This window comes from Jaculus jaculus, chromosome 9 (assembly GCF_020740685.1).
Source record: "Jaculus jaculus isolate mJacJac1 chromosome 9, mJacJac1.mat.Y.cur, whole genome shotgun sequence".
NCBI classification, from domain to species: domain Eukaryota; kingdom Metazoa; phylum Chordata; class Mammalia; order Rodentia; family Dipodidae; genus Jaculus; species Jaculus jaculus.
The window spans coordinates 137,047,723-137,063,020 of NC_059110.1; the positions used below are offsets into that span (position 1 = coordinate 137,047,723).

At 47.1% G+C, this 15,298-nt stretch overlaps 1 protein-coding gene across 2 annotated transcripts in view; it reads left to right on the forward strand.

The window, feature by feature from the left end:
• The first annotated feature begins 274 nt into the window (after positions 1 to 274).
• Positions 275 to 15,298, forward strand: part of Tex2 (testis expressed 2) — a 135,953-nt gene continuing 120,929 nt past the window's right edge. Inside the window, exon 1 of one of the 2 annotated variants that reach the window (XM_045158290.1) lies at positions 275 to 393. The gene's annotated coding sequence lies outside the window, so the exon portion shown is untranslated. Of the gene's footprint in view, positions 394 to 876; positions 1,003 to 15,298 lie in introns of those variants that run through there. The other variant, XM_045158292.1, reaches the window with a different exon arrangement.

The following is a 15,298-nucleotide window of genomic DNA, read 5'->3' on the forward strand; positions in this document are numbered from 1 at the left end:
CTCATTGGGAAGCAGAACCATTTATCCCTCCCACGGGGATTCAGCCAGGTAACTCCTCTCTAGCCCCCAGGGCAGCGGCCCCTTTAACAGCCCCGACTAATCGCCCGCCCATTTGCGCGTCCTCCCCTCGGCTGCCTGTCAGGGGCTAGATTGTTCGGGCCTGGCTCTCGGCTAGCTCCGCCCCCTCCGCCCTCTGGTTGGCGGCGGTAGCCCCGGCAGCGGGGCGGGTCCCCCAGCGGGACGGGGCGGGGCGGGGCGGGGCGGGGCCCGGGGGCGGGCGGGCGTCCGGACGGCGGCCCCAGCCAGAGCCGGAGCCAGAGCCCGACCTGGAAGCACGGCGGCGGCGGAGGACGGGCGCCGGCGCTGTACCATGAAGCCGTCAGCGGATCTGGGGTGAGCGCGCCCGGAGCCCGGGGAGGGGCGGCGGCGGCGGAGCGAGCGCCGGGCGGGCGGAGAAGGCCTGGGCTGAGGCGGGCGGGACACCGCAGCTCCGGGTCCCCGCGGCCGTTGGCGCAGCGGGGTACGGATCAGCCCTCTCCCCTGCTGCCGCGGCCGGCCGGGGCGTGGACGGACGGGAACACCGACCCGTGACGCTCCCCGCTACCCCTCCCTCGTCCCGAGAGTCCTGCCTCCTCTGGGGCCGGGCGGGGCGGCGGAAGGTGGAGGGTTCGGTTCCCCTGGCCGGCAGACAGCGTCCACCTGCCCACCTAAAGGAAGGCGGCGGACGCTTGGGTCGCCGTGGCTCCTGATCTCCTGCCGCTCCCCCCCGTCGGCCGCCCGCGGAGAAGCTTGCGAGTGGCGAACCGCAGTTACTGTCGCGCGGACCTGTCAGAGGCTGTCTGCGCTCGGGCGGCCGCGGCCGGTTTGTGTGTTTTAGAAGGTGGGAGGCGGCGCGGCAGCGCACCGAAACCTGGGCAGTCGGAAGGTTAACAAGTGACATTGGGCCGAGGCCTAACGCCAGGCTGCCCGGCTGGGAGCGTGGGGATGACGGTGGCAAGGCAGGTGAGCCCAAACCTCAAGCCCCCGGGGTGGAGGGGTGGGGGAGCCGGAGAAGGAACCCGACAGCCTGCCTGCCGTGCATCATTGCACCACCCGCTGCCCAGGAGCGCAGAGTCCGCGCAGCAGTTGGTGCAGGGGGCCACCTTCTCCTCTGAAAATGGCTTTTGGGAAACTTAGCCCCTCGGTGGGTTGATGATTACTTAAAACCATCGGTTGTTATGGTTACATGGCATCAAATGTAAGGGCAAAGTCTGTTAACACCCTCGCTCTTTTTTTTTTTTCCCCTCCCCAGAGCCCAGGAGTACTTTGTCAATGGGTTTTGTAAACGCTGTATAGGGGGGAACGTGCTTTTCTAGAGTTTGAAGGAGAAGCGTGGGCTTCCTAAGGTTGTGCCCTGTTCTTGTTTGAAGTCCCAGTGCCCTAACACCGTCACGTGCCCCACTCACACAATTGGGAGGAATGGGCCTTGTGTATGTTTTGATGATAACTCTTACCTAAGGATATAGAGCGATGATTTCAAGAACCACGTGTAAACTGGAAGAGAAGCAGTGAGTGACTTTACTACGGAAAAGAGTAAGGAAGAATGAGGTGCAAGTGACTCTTTGATGGGGGGAGGGTAGGGAAAGTTTTAAAAGTCTGGGTTTGTGAATGGAATAACATATCGGAAGCTTATCTGGTATTGGTAGAGTGAAACCACCATTTCTACTAGAGTCTTCCCAACCGTTAAACTACTCTCTCAGAGTCTTCCCAGAAATTGGTAGGTAGTTGGTCTGAGTTTGTGGAGAAACCAGCTACCTGGGTGGTAAGAATTGAGTCTGGGATTTGCTAGGGGTTTTGTCACCTGAGTTTCTCTGGGAGTGGCCTTGGAGACCTGGAAAGGGGAATGTGAAAGGCTGGAGGTGTATGGGATGCATTTGCTTTCACCTTTTAAAAAATATTTATTGGGCTGAAGGGATGGTTTAGCGGTTAAGGCACTTGCCTGCAAAGCCAAAGGACCCAGGTTCGATTCTCCAGGACTCACATAAGCCAGATGCACAAGCTGGTGGCACGTGCATCTGGAGTTCGTTCGCAGTAGCTAGAGGCCCTGGTGTAGCCATTCTCTCTATCTTTCTGTCTGAAATAAATAAATATGTTTAAAAAATATTTCTTTATTTATTTGGGGGAGAGAGAGACAGAGAGTATGGGCGGCACAAGGGCCTCCTGCCACTGCCAACAAACTCTGGACTAATGCGCCACTTTGTGCTTTGCTGCGGGGGTACTGGGAATGGAACCCAAGTCATTAGGCTTTGCAAGCAAGTGCCTTAGTCACTGAGCCATCTTTTCAGCCCTGCTTGCACCTTCAACTTGAGAAAAACTTCAGTCGCTGAGAGGTAGGCGATGAACAAACTGACTCAGATCAGAACATGGTGGTCATGGAGTCCACTGACAGGTAACCGAAAGGCTGGGACAGATGAAGAGGAAGGACAAGCTGAGCAGTGGTTTGGGTTAAGTTTGAAGCCAGAGTGGAAGCATTTAGAAATTAGAGATGTATCCTATGCCAAGTATGTGGCTGGAATGCTGCTAGAAAAAGCAGCAAATTAGGCTAACTGGCGGGTGTTTTGGACAAAAAGAAATTACCTGAAGTTAAGAAAGAAATATTTTGCCGGGCATGGTGGCACATGCCTTTAATCCCAGCTCTCAGGAGGCAGAGGTAGGAGGATCGCCATGAGTTCAAGGCCACCCTGAGACTACATAGTGAATTCCAGGTCAGCCTGGACCAGAGTGAGTTCCTACCTCGAAAAACCAAAACAAAACAAAAAAATTTTTTTCAAGAAAATTCTTAAAAATATTTTTATTAAATGGGAAAGCGTGGGGGTGGGGAGGGAGGGAATTACCATGGGATATATTTTGTAATCATGGAAAATGTTAATAAAAATTAAAAAAAAAATAAAAAAATATTTTATTCATTTGCAAAGATGGGGGCAGGGGAGAGAATGAATATGAATGGGTGTGCCAGGGCCTCTTACCTCTGTAAACAAACTCCAGTTGCATGTACTATTTTGTGCATATGGGTACTGAGGAATCAAACCCTTCCTGTCAGGCTTTGCAAGCAAGGGTCTTAAACCACAGAGCCATTTTTTAAAAATATTTTATTTTTACTTGTTTATTTATTTGACAGAGAAAGAGGGAGAGAGAGAGAATGGGTGCACCAGGGCCTCCAGCCACTGCAAACAAACTCCAGGTGCATGCGCCCCCTTGTACATCTGGCTAGCATGGGTCCTGGGGAATCGAACCTGGGTCCTTTGGCTTTGCAGGCAAATTCCTTAACCACTAAGCCATCCCTCCAGCCCCCTCTCTCAACATATGTATTTTTTTTTTATTTGACAGAGAAAGAGGGAGGGAGGGAAGGAGAAAGAGGGAAAAAAATGGGTGTGCCAGGGCCTCCAGCCACTGCAGACAAACTCCAGACACATGCACACCCTTGTGCATCTGGCTAACGTGGGTCCTTTGGCATTGAACCTGGGTCCTTTGGCTTTGCAGGCAAATGCCTTAACCAGCAAACCATCCTGCCAGCCCTCAACATATTTTTTTTATTTTTATTATTTATTTATTTATTTGAGAGTGACAGACACAGAGAGAAAGACAGATAGAGGGAGAGAGAGAGAATGGGCGCGCCAGGGCTTCCAGCCTCTGCAAATGAACTCCAGACGCGTGCGCCCCCTTGTGCATCTGGCTAATGTGGGACCTGGGGAACCGAGCCTCGAACCGGGGTCCTTAGGCTTCACAGGCAAGCGCTTAACTGCTAAGCCATCTCTCCAGCCCCCTCAACATATTTTTATTTAGTCTCTACTGTGCCATATGGCTAGGCATTATGGATATAATGGAGAGGGAAAAGGGTCTGGGAGAGGGGGAAGAGTTTCATTCCACATGCAGAGCTCATTTTCTGAGGCTCTTGAGGAAGGGGGAAGAAATGCACAGAACATTCCTGGACATCAAAACAAAGGGAGAAGGAAGTTCTTCACACTGAGAATTACTTTGGTATGGGACTGAATCTTGAAAGATGAGTTTCATTTGTCAGAGTCAATATAAAACTGTGTCTGTTACCAATGTCTTTCAATGGAAGATGCCTTTCTCCCCCCTCCCCCTCCCCCCTCCCCTAGCACTTCATTTATTCATAAGTTAGGAAGCTCTTTACAGGAGCATGTCCTTGTCCTCTACATGCCTCCAGTTAAACTTGCCAGACTAACCTTCAGCGAAGTCTGTCTGACCCTTAATATATATCCTTAGGGTCCCATGTAAGAGTTGTTGAGGTCACAAGGAATGTCCCAAACCAGAAGGTGGAACTTGAAAAGCTGTATTTTCTGTGACAGTCACCTTGAGGGCAGTGGTGGTAATGCATTGTTATGGACAAGGAAACTGAGCCTCTGTTGGGGTTGTTTAGTCACTTGTCCAGGCTGATGAGCCGGTTAGACATGGAGTGGGAATTTCAGTGTGCTTTTCTTTTCACTGTACTGTAGTACCTTTCCTAGGAGGGGCATGGAGTTTATAGGGGTTCATGTAGAGCAGTGTCCACGTGAGTGGACTATGACAGGACAGGTTCATGCGGACATGTTCAGAGAGCTGTGGCAATTTATGAGTCTGTGGCGGGCCATGAAAGAGAGCAGTTAGCAGCTGGGGCTTGCCTCTGCCATGTGCAGTTTTGGGGTATAGTTTTGAAGAATGCATGGCTCCTTGGGAAATCTAGCTGTACCGCTGGGAAAAAGGCAAACCTGGCATTTTGAGTCTGATTTCCAGTGTTTCTGCTTCCCAGGTCTGTGACTTTGGGTAAATTGCTTTCTTTGTGTCCCTCAGTTTCTTTATCTGTAAAGTGGGGGCAGTGCTCACATTTCAACAATGCCAGCACAGTGTCTCATATTCTTTTGTTGGGTGTGTTTGTATATGTAGTGTGTGCAGTGTCTGGTGTGGTGTATGTATACATAAGTGTGTGTGCAGATGTACACATGCCCTGTACACAGAAGTGTGGAGGTCAGAGGAGAATATCTGGTGTCCTCTATTGCTTTTCTGTGTTGTTTTCTTGAGACTGAAGTCTCTTGGTGAGCTGCTGTACTTTTGGCCAGACTGGCTGATGAGTGTGGCTTAGGGATTCATCAGTCTCTGTCCCCCTCCCCCCAGGACTGGGCTTATGCCCTTGCCTGGCTTCTTATATGGGTGCTGGGGATTGGATTCAGGTCCTCATTGTTTTTACAGCAAGCACTGTCACCTAGGAGCCATCTCCCCAGTCCCTGTCATACATTTGTAACAACAACAACAGAACTTACCACGTTTGACAGTTGTAGTTGGCAGTGGCACGTGAGGTAGGGTCTCAGTCTAGCCCAGGATGACTTGGAATTCACTCTGTATTCTCAGGATGGCCTCGAACTCACAGTGATTCTCCTACCTCTGCCTCCTGAGGGCTGGGATTAAAGGCCACCATGCCTAGCATGAAATTTTTTTTTGGTACATAATGTGTCAGTGGTCTTAGCTTAGATGGAGATGCCAGTCCATTATTGATAGGATTAAGTGAGGTCACTCATGTGCCTGGCTTTCAGGGACACCCAGTAACAGTTGATGCTGTCAAGTGACAGGGTGAATGGTTAACCATGGGTGGCTCCTGTAACCCCAGAGTTAATCCAAGATCTGTGGGATCCCCAAGCTGGAGGAGCAGTTTCCAGTTTGCTTGGAGCTGTACCCTTTGGCTGACTCTTGTCCCTTCGAGAAGCATTAACTTCAGGAACTAATGAGCCATGGCCAGTCAGCTCCTTTTGTCCTGCCTGTTCATTAAGGAATTTGTCAACTTTAAACTCCAGGTTAAAAATAAATGTCAGTATACAAAGACTAGAACCCCATGCTGATGTAAGAATTCTTAACATGTAAGTTGCAAAGTGACTCAAGGTTGTGTTCAAGATTGCATGTCACTTCTCTCCCAAGTCATCACAGTGCTTGGTTGTCCATGAAACTGCTAAGGAGGGCTGCTAAGAGGTCCTGAATGTACAGAAGCCCTTGCCGAGCTCGGGCTAAGATAAACAGAGCCCTGGACTTGGTGCTGGGAGGCCTGGCTCAAGCCCTGCTGCTGCTGTCACCTCTTATCCCAGGATCCCAAGCACACTGCTTCATTCTTCCGAGGTGTAAATGGTTTCTACCAGAAGGACTTCATTTCTTCTGCCTCTACCCCAACATAGTCTCAGATTATAGGAGTTTATGAATCTAAGGCTCTGAGCTACTAAATGGTTGGAAGGAAATTACTTCATTCAGAACTACCTTTTGTTTTCTTGAGACAGGCTTTTTTGTAGCCCACGCTGGTCTTGAACTTGCTTCTGCTTCCAGAATAGCTGGATTACAGGTATGCCCCACCACGCCAGACTTTCCTTTGAGACTTCCAGAGTCTCATGTGCTTGTTTGTGATAGTGCTTTGAAAAGCCAGTTACGACAGTGTAAGTAGCAGTCATTTGTAGAAAATTGCTAGGTGCTGAGTACTCTACTTGGTTCTAAACCTCACAACATGCTGTAAGTAGTAGATACTATTATGAATCTTATTTTAAGATGAGAAAACTGAGATTCAGAAGGGTTAACATTCATTATTTACCTGAGAGAGAGAGAGAGAGAGAGAGAGAGAGAGAGAATGTGAGTTGGGTGTGCCAGGGCTTCCTGCTACTGTAAACGAATCCCAGGTGCTTGCATTACTTTGTGCATCTGGATTTATGTGGGTACTGGGGAGTTGAACTGTGCTGCTAGGCTTTGCAAGCAACTGCCTTTAACTGCTGAGCCATCTCTCTGGCCCCTCATAGAGGTTAAATAATTAGGCCAATATCACACAGCAAGGTCAAGGAGTAGAACTCTGGTTTCTTTGGTTCCCCAGGGTGAGTTCATGGTTACTTCAGATGGGTCCCACATTGTTTTAGAACCCTTTCAGTCAAGGTACCTGGGAGCTTTTCCGGGTTGAAAGGGAAGAGACCCCTGCTTCAAGGTTACAGATTTCTATCTATTACTATATACTGATAACTGTTTAAATTCTGAGTTAATTGGGGGAACTTTGTTAAACCCAAAGAGTAACTCCTATAGGAGTCAAAGGAGACTTAAGTCTTGAAAGGGAAGGTTTTTCTTTTGTGAACAAAAGCGATTGGTGGGTCACTGTGAGCATGCATTGAACTACTGAGGAGAACCTGACCTTGTGGAAGTTCGCAGGAGGAAGCCTGCGTGGGCTTTGAAACAGTAGAGTAACCTTTGTCCATTGGATTTGCCTAGAACATTGGTTCTGAGGGCTTTCCCCTAAGAAGATTATTGGAACTGAGACACCCAAGCATTTCCCTGGCTTATGTGGCCAGAGGCACAGGGCAAGAGGAGCCATCTTCAGCCAGAAGCTTATTTAGGATTTGAGATCAAAACCCACACTTTCGATTGCTCCTGCAAGTACCTGTTCAGAGTCACAATATGCATTTTATTTATTTTATTTTTAATTTTTAAGGAACTTTATTTATTTGAGAGAGAGAGATAAAGGCAGATAGAGGGCCCATTAGGGCCTTTACCATTACACACGAACTTCAGACACATGTGCCACCTTGTGTATCTGGCTTATGTGAGTCCTGGGGAATCAAACCTGGGTCCTTTGGCTTTGCTGGCAGATGCATTAACCACTAAGCCATCTCACCAGCCCACAATATGCGTTTTATGAGTTTCATTTCTCTTTTGCTAATTTAAAGCTGGTTTATTCTCTTATCCAATTCTCAGTCCTTTCTTAAAACTAATGGTGTCTTGGGGCTGGAGAAATGGCTTAGTGGTTAAGGTGCTTGTCTGCAAAGCCAAAGGACCTTGGTTTGATTTCCCCAGAATCCATATAAGCCAGATACACAAAGTGGCATATGTATCTGGAGTTTGTTTGCAGTGGCTGGAGGGCCTGGCAGGCCCATATTCATTCTCATTCTCTCCCTCTCTCTTTGTTTCCCTCTTTTTCTCTTAAATAAAAATAAAAATATTTTAAAAAAACTAATGGCATCTTTTAAGCAGTATTCTTAAACATGTTAGTAGTTATCATTTTGGGCTGGAAGTCAAGAATTTTAAATTTTTTCTACTAAAGCCAGGCATGACCTTTAATCCTAGCACTTGGGAGGCAGAGGTGGGTGGGTAGCTGTGAGTTTGAGGCCATCCTGAGATTACATAGTGAATTCCAGGTCAGCCTGGGCTAGAGTGAGACCCTACCTTGGAAAAAAAAATACTGTTAGGGCTAGAGAGATGGCTTAGCAGTTAAGTGCACTTCCTGTCCAAGCATGAGGGCTTGAGGGGGCCTGAGACCATGTGAGTTTAAAATATCCAAGGCCAAAACATTTTTTATTTTAAATGAGTGTATTGGGGTTACTGGCAGGGTGAGGGGTTCCTTACTGAAGCATGGGTGACTCAAAGGCAGCTGCATTACTGAAAAGCCCACCCTGGCATAGGTGACAGCTCACGGAAGCTGCACCTATGGAGCTCACTGTACAACTTGGAGACACCTTGGCTGTAGAGAGAGTCTCTTTATGACATCTGTAACCTTGGGAAGGATGTCTTGTGACCTTTCAAGTGTCTTCTTTCTCAGATTTCTGTGTTTACCTCCTGAGCCTCCCTCTGAGCCAAAACATTTTTTCTTTTTTTTTTTTTGTTTATTTTATTTTATTTATCTCAGAGACAGAGAGAAAGATGCCAATAGAAAGAGAGAATGGGTGTGCCAGGGCCTCCAGCCACTGCAGACGAACTCCAGATACATGCACCTCTTTGTGCAACTGGCTTTACATGGGTACTGGGGTATCAAACCTGGGTCCTTAGGCTTTACAGGCAAGTACCTTAACTACTGAGCAATCTCTCCAGCTCCCCACCCCCTTTTGAGCCCAGGCTGACCTGGAATTCAGTCTGTAGTCCCAGGCTGGCCTCAACTCACAGGGATCCTCCTACATCTGCTTCCTGAATGCTGGGATTAAAGGCGTGTACCACCATGCTCAAAACAAAAATAACATAGTATTGTCTATAGTGGATCATAAAATTTTGGTCCCTTTCTTGGCTTTAGCAAAGTCACAGGCTATTTTTAAATGAATTTTGTGCAAAACCCAAACTATGAAAGTGATTAAAAAGTATTGTAGGGGGCTGGAGAGATGGCTTAGCGGTTAAGCGCTTGCCTGTGAAGCCTAAGGACCCCGGTTCGAGGCTCGGTTCCCCAGGTCCCACGTTAGCCAGATGCACAAGGGGGCGCACGCGTCTGGAGTTCGTTTGCAGAGGCTGGAAGCCCTGGCATGCCCATTCTCTCTCTCTCCCTCTATCTGTCTTTCTCTCTGTGTCTGTCACTCTCAAATAAATAAATAGATAAATAAATAATAAAATAAAATAAAAAGCAGCATTGTAACCTGGATATGGTGGCACATGCCTTTAATCCCAGCACTCGGGAGGCAGAGGTAGGAGGATTGCTGTAAATTTGAGGCCACCCTGAGACGATGTAGTGAATTCCAGGTTAACCTGGGCTACAGTGAGACCCTACCTCGAAAAACAACAACAAAAGCAGTATTTTAATGGTATATATTAAAGTTATATTTATAATGTCCACTTATAGAACCAAAGGACACAAGTAAAGATGTTGAAAATCTCTCTATGAACCTAGCAATGCCTTTAATCCCAGCACTCGGAAGGTAGAGGTAGGAGGACTGCTGTGAGTTTGAGGCCACCCTGAGGCTATGTAGTAAATTCCACGTCAGCTTGGGCTAGAGAAATACCTTACCTTGAAAAACCTATGATAAACTTTTGGGTTTTATTTTATTTTTTATTATTTATTTATCATTGACAACTACCATAATTATAAACAATATCTCATGATAACTTCCTCCCTCCCCCCAATTTCCCTGTTGAAACTCCACTTTCCATCATCTCCCCTCCCCCCTCTGAATCAGTCTCTCTTTTTTTTTTTTTTTTTTGGTTTTTCGAGGTAGGGTCTCACTCTGGCTCAGGCTGACCTGGAATTCACTATGTAGATCCTCCTACCTCTGCCTCCCGAGTGCTGGGATTAAAGGGTGCGCCACCACGCCTGGCTCAGTCTCTCTCTTATTTTGAGGTCATGATCTTTTCCTCCCATTATGATGGTCTTGTGTAGGTAGTGTCAGGCACTGTGAGGTCATGGATACCTAGGTCATTTTGTGTCTGGAGGAGTACATTGTAAGGAGTCCTACCCTTTCTTTGGCTGTTACATTTTTTGCTTCACCTCTTCTGCGATGGAACCTGAGCCTTAGAAAGTGTGATAGAGATATTGCAGTGCTGAGCACTCCTCTGTCACTTCTTCTCAGCACCATGGTGCCTTCTGAGTCATCCCAAGGCCATTGTCATCTAAAAAGGGAAGTTTCTCTAACCAAAAATGAAAGTATCATTAATACATGGATATGGACATTAAGAGAAATCCTTACTGAGCACTTTGGTGAGTATAGTATATACATTTAGCCAGACACCAGCAGATGTTACACCCACCCCTAGTGCTCATGACTACCCCTGTTTTAAGTTTTCAGTATCAGGAATGTATTCCCTCCCATGGAGTGGGCCTCCAGTCCAATTAGAAGGCAGTTTGTTTCTACCATGATAGATGTGCCACTATTGCACCCATTGGCTCAGTTGGTCTGGTTGGCCAAATATAAGGCTTGCAGTGTCCACTGTTGAGTATCTTCACTGGTGATTTCTCTCTCTCCCATTGAACTGCATGCAGTATAGCTTTTACCAGCTTTCTGTCAGCTGGCCTACATGGAGGAGGTTTTCAGCTCAGCTCCAGCAGGATTTCTCAGTGACCTTGCAGCCCAAGTATGTGGAGTCTTTAGCAATAGGGGTCTTACCATCTATTCCTGGTGGGAAACGAAGGGTCTTCGCAATGGCCTGTAATGTTTTAGGGGCATCAGGGACCTCCCTAGCCAACAACTGACTGGATGGTATTCCATCCCTGGTACTGAAAATTTTCTAGTAACGATCTATGGCTTTTGAGTGTTCCATTGTCCAAAAAAGTAGGTTTCCATATGACTTATATATCCTGTTAGATTTTGATTAGCCCTCCCTCTACCTTTTCTTTACTCAGTGTCTTCCCCTGACCTCACTTAGGCCTTTTCACCCCCATTAATCTGTTCTACTTACGTATACACAATACCATCCTATTAAGTCCCCTTCTCCTTCTTTTTTTTAATCTTATTTTATTTTTTCTCAATTTTTTAAAACATTTTCCATGATTATAAAAAATATCCCATGGTGATACCCTCCCCCACTTTTCCCCTTTGAAATTACATTCTCCATCATATCCCCTCCCCATCTCATTAAGTCTCTTTTATTTTGATGTTGTGATCTTTCCCTCCTCTTATGATGGTCTTGTGTAGGTAGTGTCAGGCACTATGAGGTCAAGGATATCAAGGCCATTTTGTGTCTGGAGGGAGCACGTTGTAAGGAATCCTACCCTTCCTTTGGCTCTTACATTCTTTCTGCCACGTCTTCCACATTAGACCCTGAGCCTTGGAAGGTGTGATCGAGATGTTACTCGGTACTCTAGTCACTTCTTTCCATCACCACGATACCTTCTGAGTCGTCCCAAGGTCACTGCCATCTGAAGAGAGAAGATTCTCTACCCAAAGTGAGAGTAGCATTAATATAAGGGTATGAATATTAAGAGAAGTGCTTACTGGGCAGTTTGATAAGCATAGTATATACACTTATCCAGACGTCAGCAGATGCTACACCCCTAGGGCTCATGACTACCCCTATTTTAAGTTTTTTAGTATCAGGGATGTATTCCCTCCCTTGGAGCGGGCCTCCAGTCCTATTGGAGGGCAGTTGGTTTCCACCATGACAGATGTGCACTATTGCACCTGTTGGCTCATTTGGGCTGGCTGACCAAATATAAGGCTTGTAGTGTCCACTGTTGAGTATTTTCACTGGTGGTATCTCTTTCTCCCATTGAACTACATGTAGAATGGCTTCTTCCAGCTTTTTGTCAGCTGGTCTACATGGAGGAGGTTATCAGCTCAGTTCCAGTAGGATTTCTCAGTGGCCTTGCAGCCCAAGTATGTGGAGTCTTCAGCAATAGGGTCTTAGCATCTATTCCTGGTGGGAAACCAAGGGCCTTGTCAATGGCCTATAATGTTTTGGGGGCATCAGGGACCTCCCTGGCTAACAACTCACTGGAAGGTATCCCATTCCTGGCACTGAAAATTTTCTGGCAATGATCTACAGCTCCTGTCCCTCTCCTTCTCTATCTAGTCCCTTTATATCTTCTTTCTAGCTTACTGGCCTCTGCTACTGAGTTTTATTCCTACTCACATAGAAGTCCAGTCATTTGTAGCTAGGATTCACATATGAGAGAGAACATGTGATGTTTGGCTTTCTGGGCCTGGGTTACCTCACTAAGTATAATACTTCCCAGATCTATCCATTTTCCTGCAAATTTCATAACTTCGTAATTTTATTTGCTTATTTTTAAATATTTTTATTTGAGAGTGATAGAAGGGGAAGATAGAGAATGGGATGCCAGGCCCTTTTGCCCTTGCAAATAAACTCTAGATGCATGTTCCACTTTGTGCATCTAGACTTGAACCCAGGTTGACGACCTTTGCAAGAAAGTGTCTTTAGCTGCTGAGCCATCTCCCCAGCCCTTTTTTTGAGGAAGGGTCTTACGCCCAGGCTGACCTGGGACTCACTGGCTTCTAACTCTTGGTGAACCTCGTACCTCAGCCTCCTGAGTGCATGTGCCACCATGCCTAGCTTATTTTTATTTGTTTGTTAGTTTCAAAGTAGTGTCTTGCTCTAGCCCAGGCTGATCTGAAATTCACTATGTAGTCTCAGGGTGACCTTGAACTTCCAGAAATCCTCCTACCACTGCCTCCACAGTGCTGGGCTTAAAGGCGTGCACCACCATGCCAGCTTTTTTTTTTTTTTTTTAAGGGGATGTTTTTCATTTATTTATATTTGCAAGTAGAGAAAGAGAGTATGAATGGATGCCCAGGGCCTTTTGTCATGGCAAACAAACTCCAAATGCATATGCTACTTTGTGCATTTGGCTCTGTGTGGGTACTGGAGAATTGAGCCTGGGTTGTTAGGTTCAATTAAGCACCTTTAACTGTTGAGTCATCTCCCCAGCCCTAAAAGAACATTTAAATTTGAGTGTGGTAGGGATCCTGTAGCAATGCTTGTGTGGGCCACTTGGCAACCGAGCTTTCTGTCATGTTGGAGGTGTTCTGGATCTGTACTACAATACGGTAGCACTTATCACGTGTAACCACGTGAATGGTAATAATGCCATTGAGAAAGTGAAGCTTCAGTTTTATTGAATTTTAGGTAGATTTAGTTTAAATAGCTTTAGATAGCCATATTAGACAGTGCCAAATCAATCTTGGTTGATGGTGTGGCTCACTGGGTAGCATGGTTGCCTGGCATGTACAAGGCCCTGGGTTTAATCCTCACCTCCATAAAAAACCAGGGTCAGAGCTAAGAACCACAGGTCTTGGGAGGGTAGATTCCACCTACAAACTAATTTGGGCAACAAGTGAGAGTACAAGTCACCCGTAGTTCTAAGCTCATTACCTTGGAGAGAAACGGTGCTTGCTTGGGGGCAAAAGGACAAACCTGGCGGATTTCATGGTCCTTGGTGCAGAGCTCCAAGACCCAGGGAAGTTGGATTTGATGCTGGGAATGTCGCCAGGGCCCAGGCTCTTAAATGAGGAATGCACTTCTGAGCTGCCATTCACTGTATAGTGTCTCTGAGAAAGAGGAGTCAGGGGAGTGGCTTGTCTGAAGGCTTGGAGGGACAGGATCACTCCAGTCCTTGTTGGAGTTGTGTTTGTTGCCAGAGGATTTCAAAGTTGTTTCAGGGTAACCCAGGGGCTCAGAGGTGACAGCTGCAGAAGCCACCGATTGCCTTGGTCATGTCTTTATCGCCAATGTGTAGTAGATGGTTGGTCAATGTACATTTAAAGAAGATGACAGTTTCAGCCACGAGAAGTGAGTTGCAGAGTTTTCACAGCTTTGTTTTCTGCTGGAGGTCATTGACATTCCTCCTCACCGCAGACGCAGACACAGCCGCATTTGCAGAGGCCAGCCGAACCCCTCCTCCTTGTGATTCACCACGCCTTATCTAGTGCTGATGTAAGCATCTCTGTTGTTGTTGTTGTTGTTTTAAGGTAGGGTTTCACTCTAGACCAGGCTGACCTGGAATGCACTGTGTAGTCTCAAGCTGGCCTCAAACTCATGGTGATTCTCCTACTACTTCTCCCCCCTCTCCGCCCCCCCCCCCCCCCCCCGTGCTGGGAGTAAAGGTGTGTGCTACCACACTTGGCTTTGTAAGCATCTCTTGAATGTGATTCTTTTCTGTCTGGCCTCACTTGCCACTGCTTTAGGTGAGATACCATCTGTTGCAGTCAGGTTCGCATTGCTGGTAGAAATCACCCAACCAAGAGCAGCTTCTGGGAAAAAGAGATTTATTTGGCTTACAGGCTCGAGGGGAAGCTCCACGATGGCAGGGGAAAATGATGGCATGAGCAGAGGGTGGACATCACCCCTGGCCAACATAAGGTGGGACACAGCAACAGGAGGGTGTGCCAAACACTGGCATGAGGAAACTAGCTGTAAAGCCCATAAGCCCACCCCCAACAATACACTCTCTCCAGGAGGCATTAATTCCCAAATATCCATCAGCTGGGAACCTAGCATTCAGAACACCTAAGTTTATGGGGGACACCTGAATCAAACCACCACACCATCTTTTGCTTGGAAGTCTGCAGCAGCCCTGCATTGCCCACATCTACTTCTCCTTTCTGACCTCACATCCAGGCAGAGTGGTCTGTGAGAATTTCTGGCGTGGTCATGTCTCATCTTTGTGCAAGCTGTGAAGGTTTCTTGTTGCTCCTGGGATAAGATCTCATTCTGAACATGTGACTTCAGCCTTCTTCAGTCCTAGCATCTGTCCATTTCTTTCTGGTATATTACCTTCCAGGTGCACTCACCACCTTTTCATCCCTCACTAGAAGGCAGCTAGATATATATAAAACTCATTTATTTACAAGCATAGAGAAATAGGGAAAAGAGAGAGAGAGAAAGAGAATAGGCATGCCAGGGCCGGTAACCACTGCAAATGAACTTCCAGTGAATGCGCCACTTTTTGCATCTTCTTTACATGGGCACTGGAGAATTGAACCTGGGTCCTTAGGCTTCACAGGCAAGTACCTTAATTGCTGAGCCATCTCTCCTGCCCCTTTTTATATTATTTATTTATTTGAGAGAGAGAATGGACACGCCAGGGTCTCAAGCCACTGCA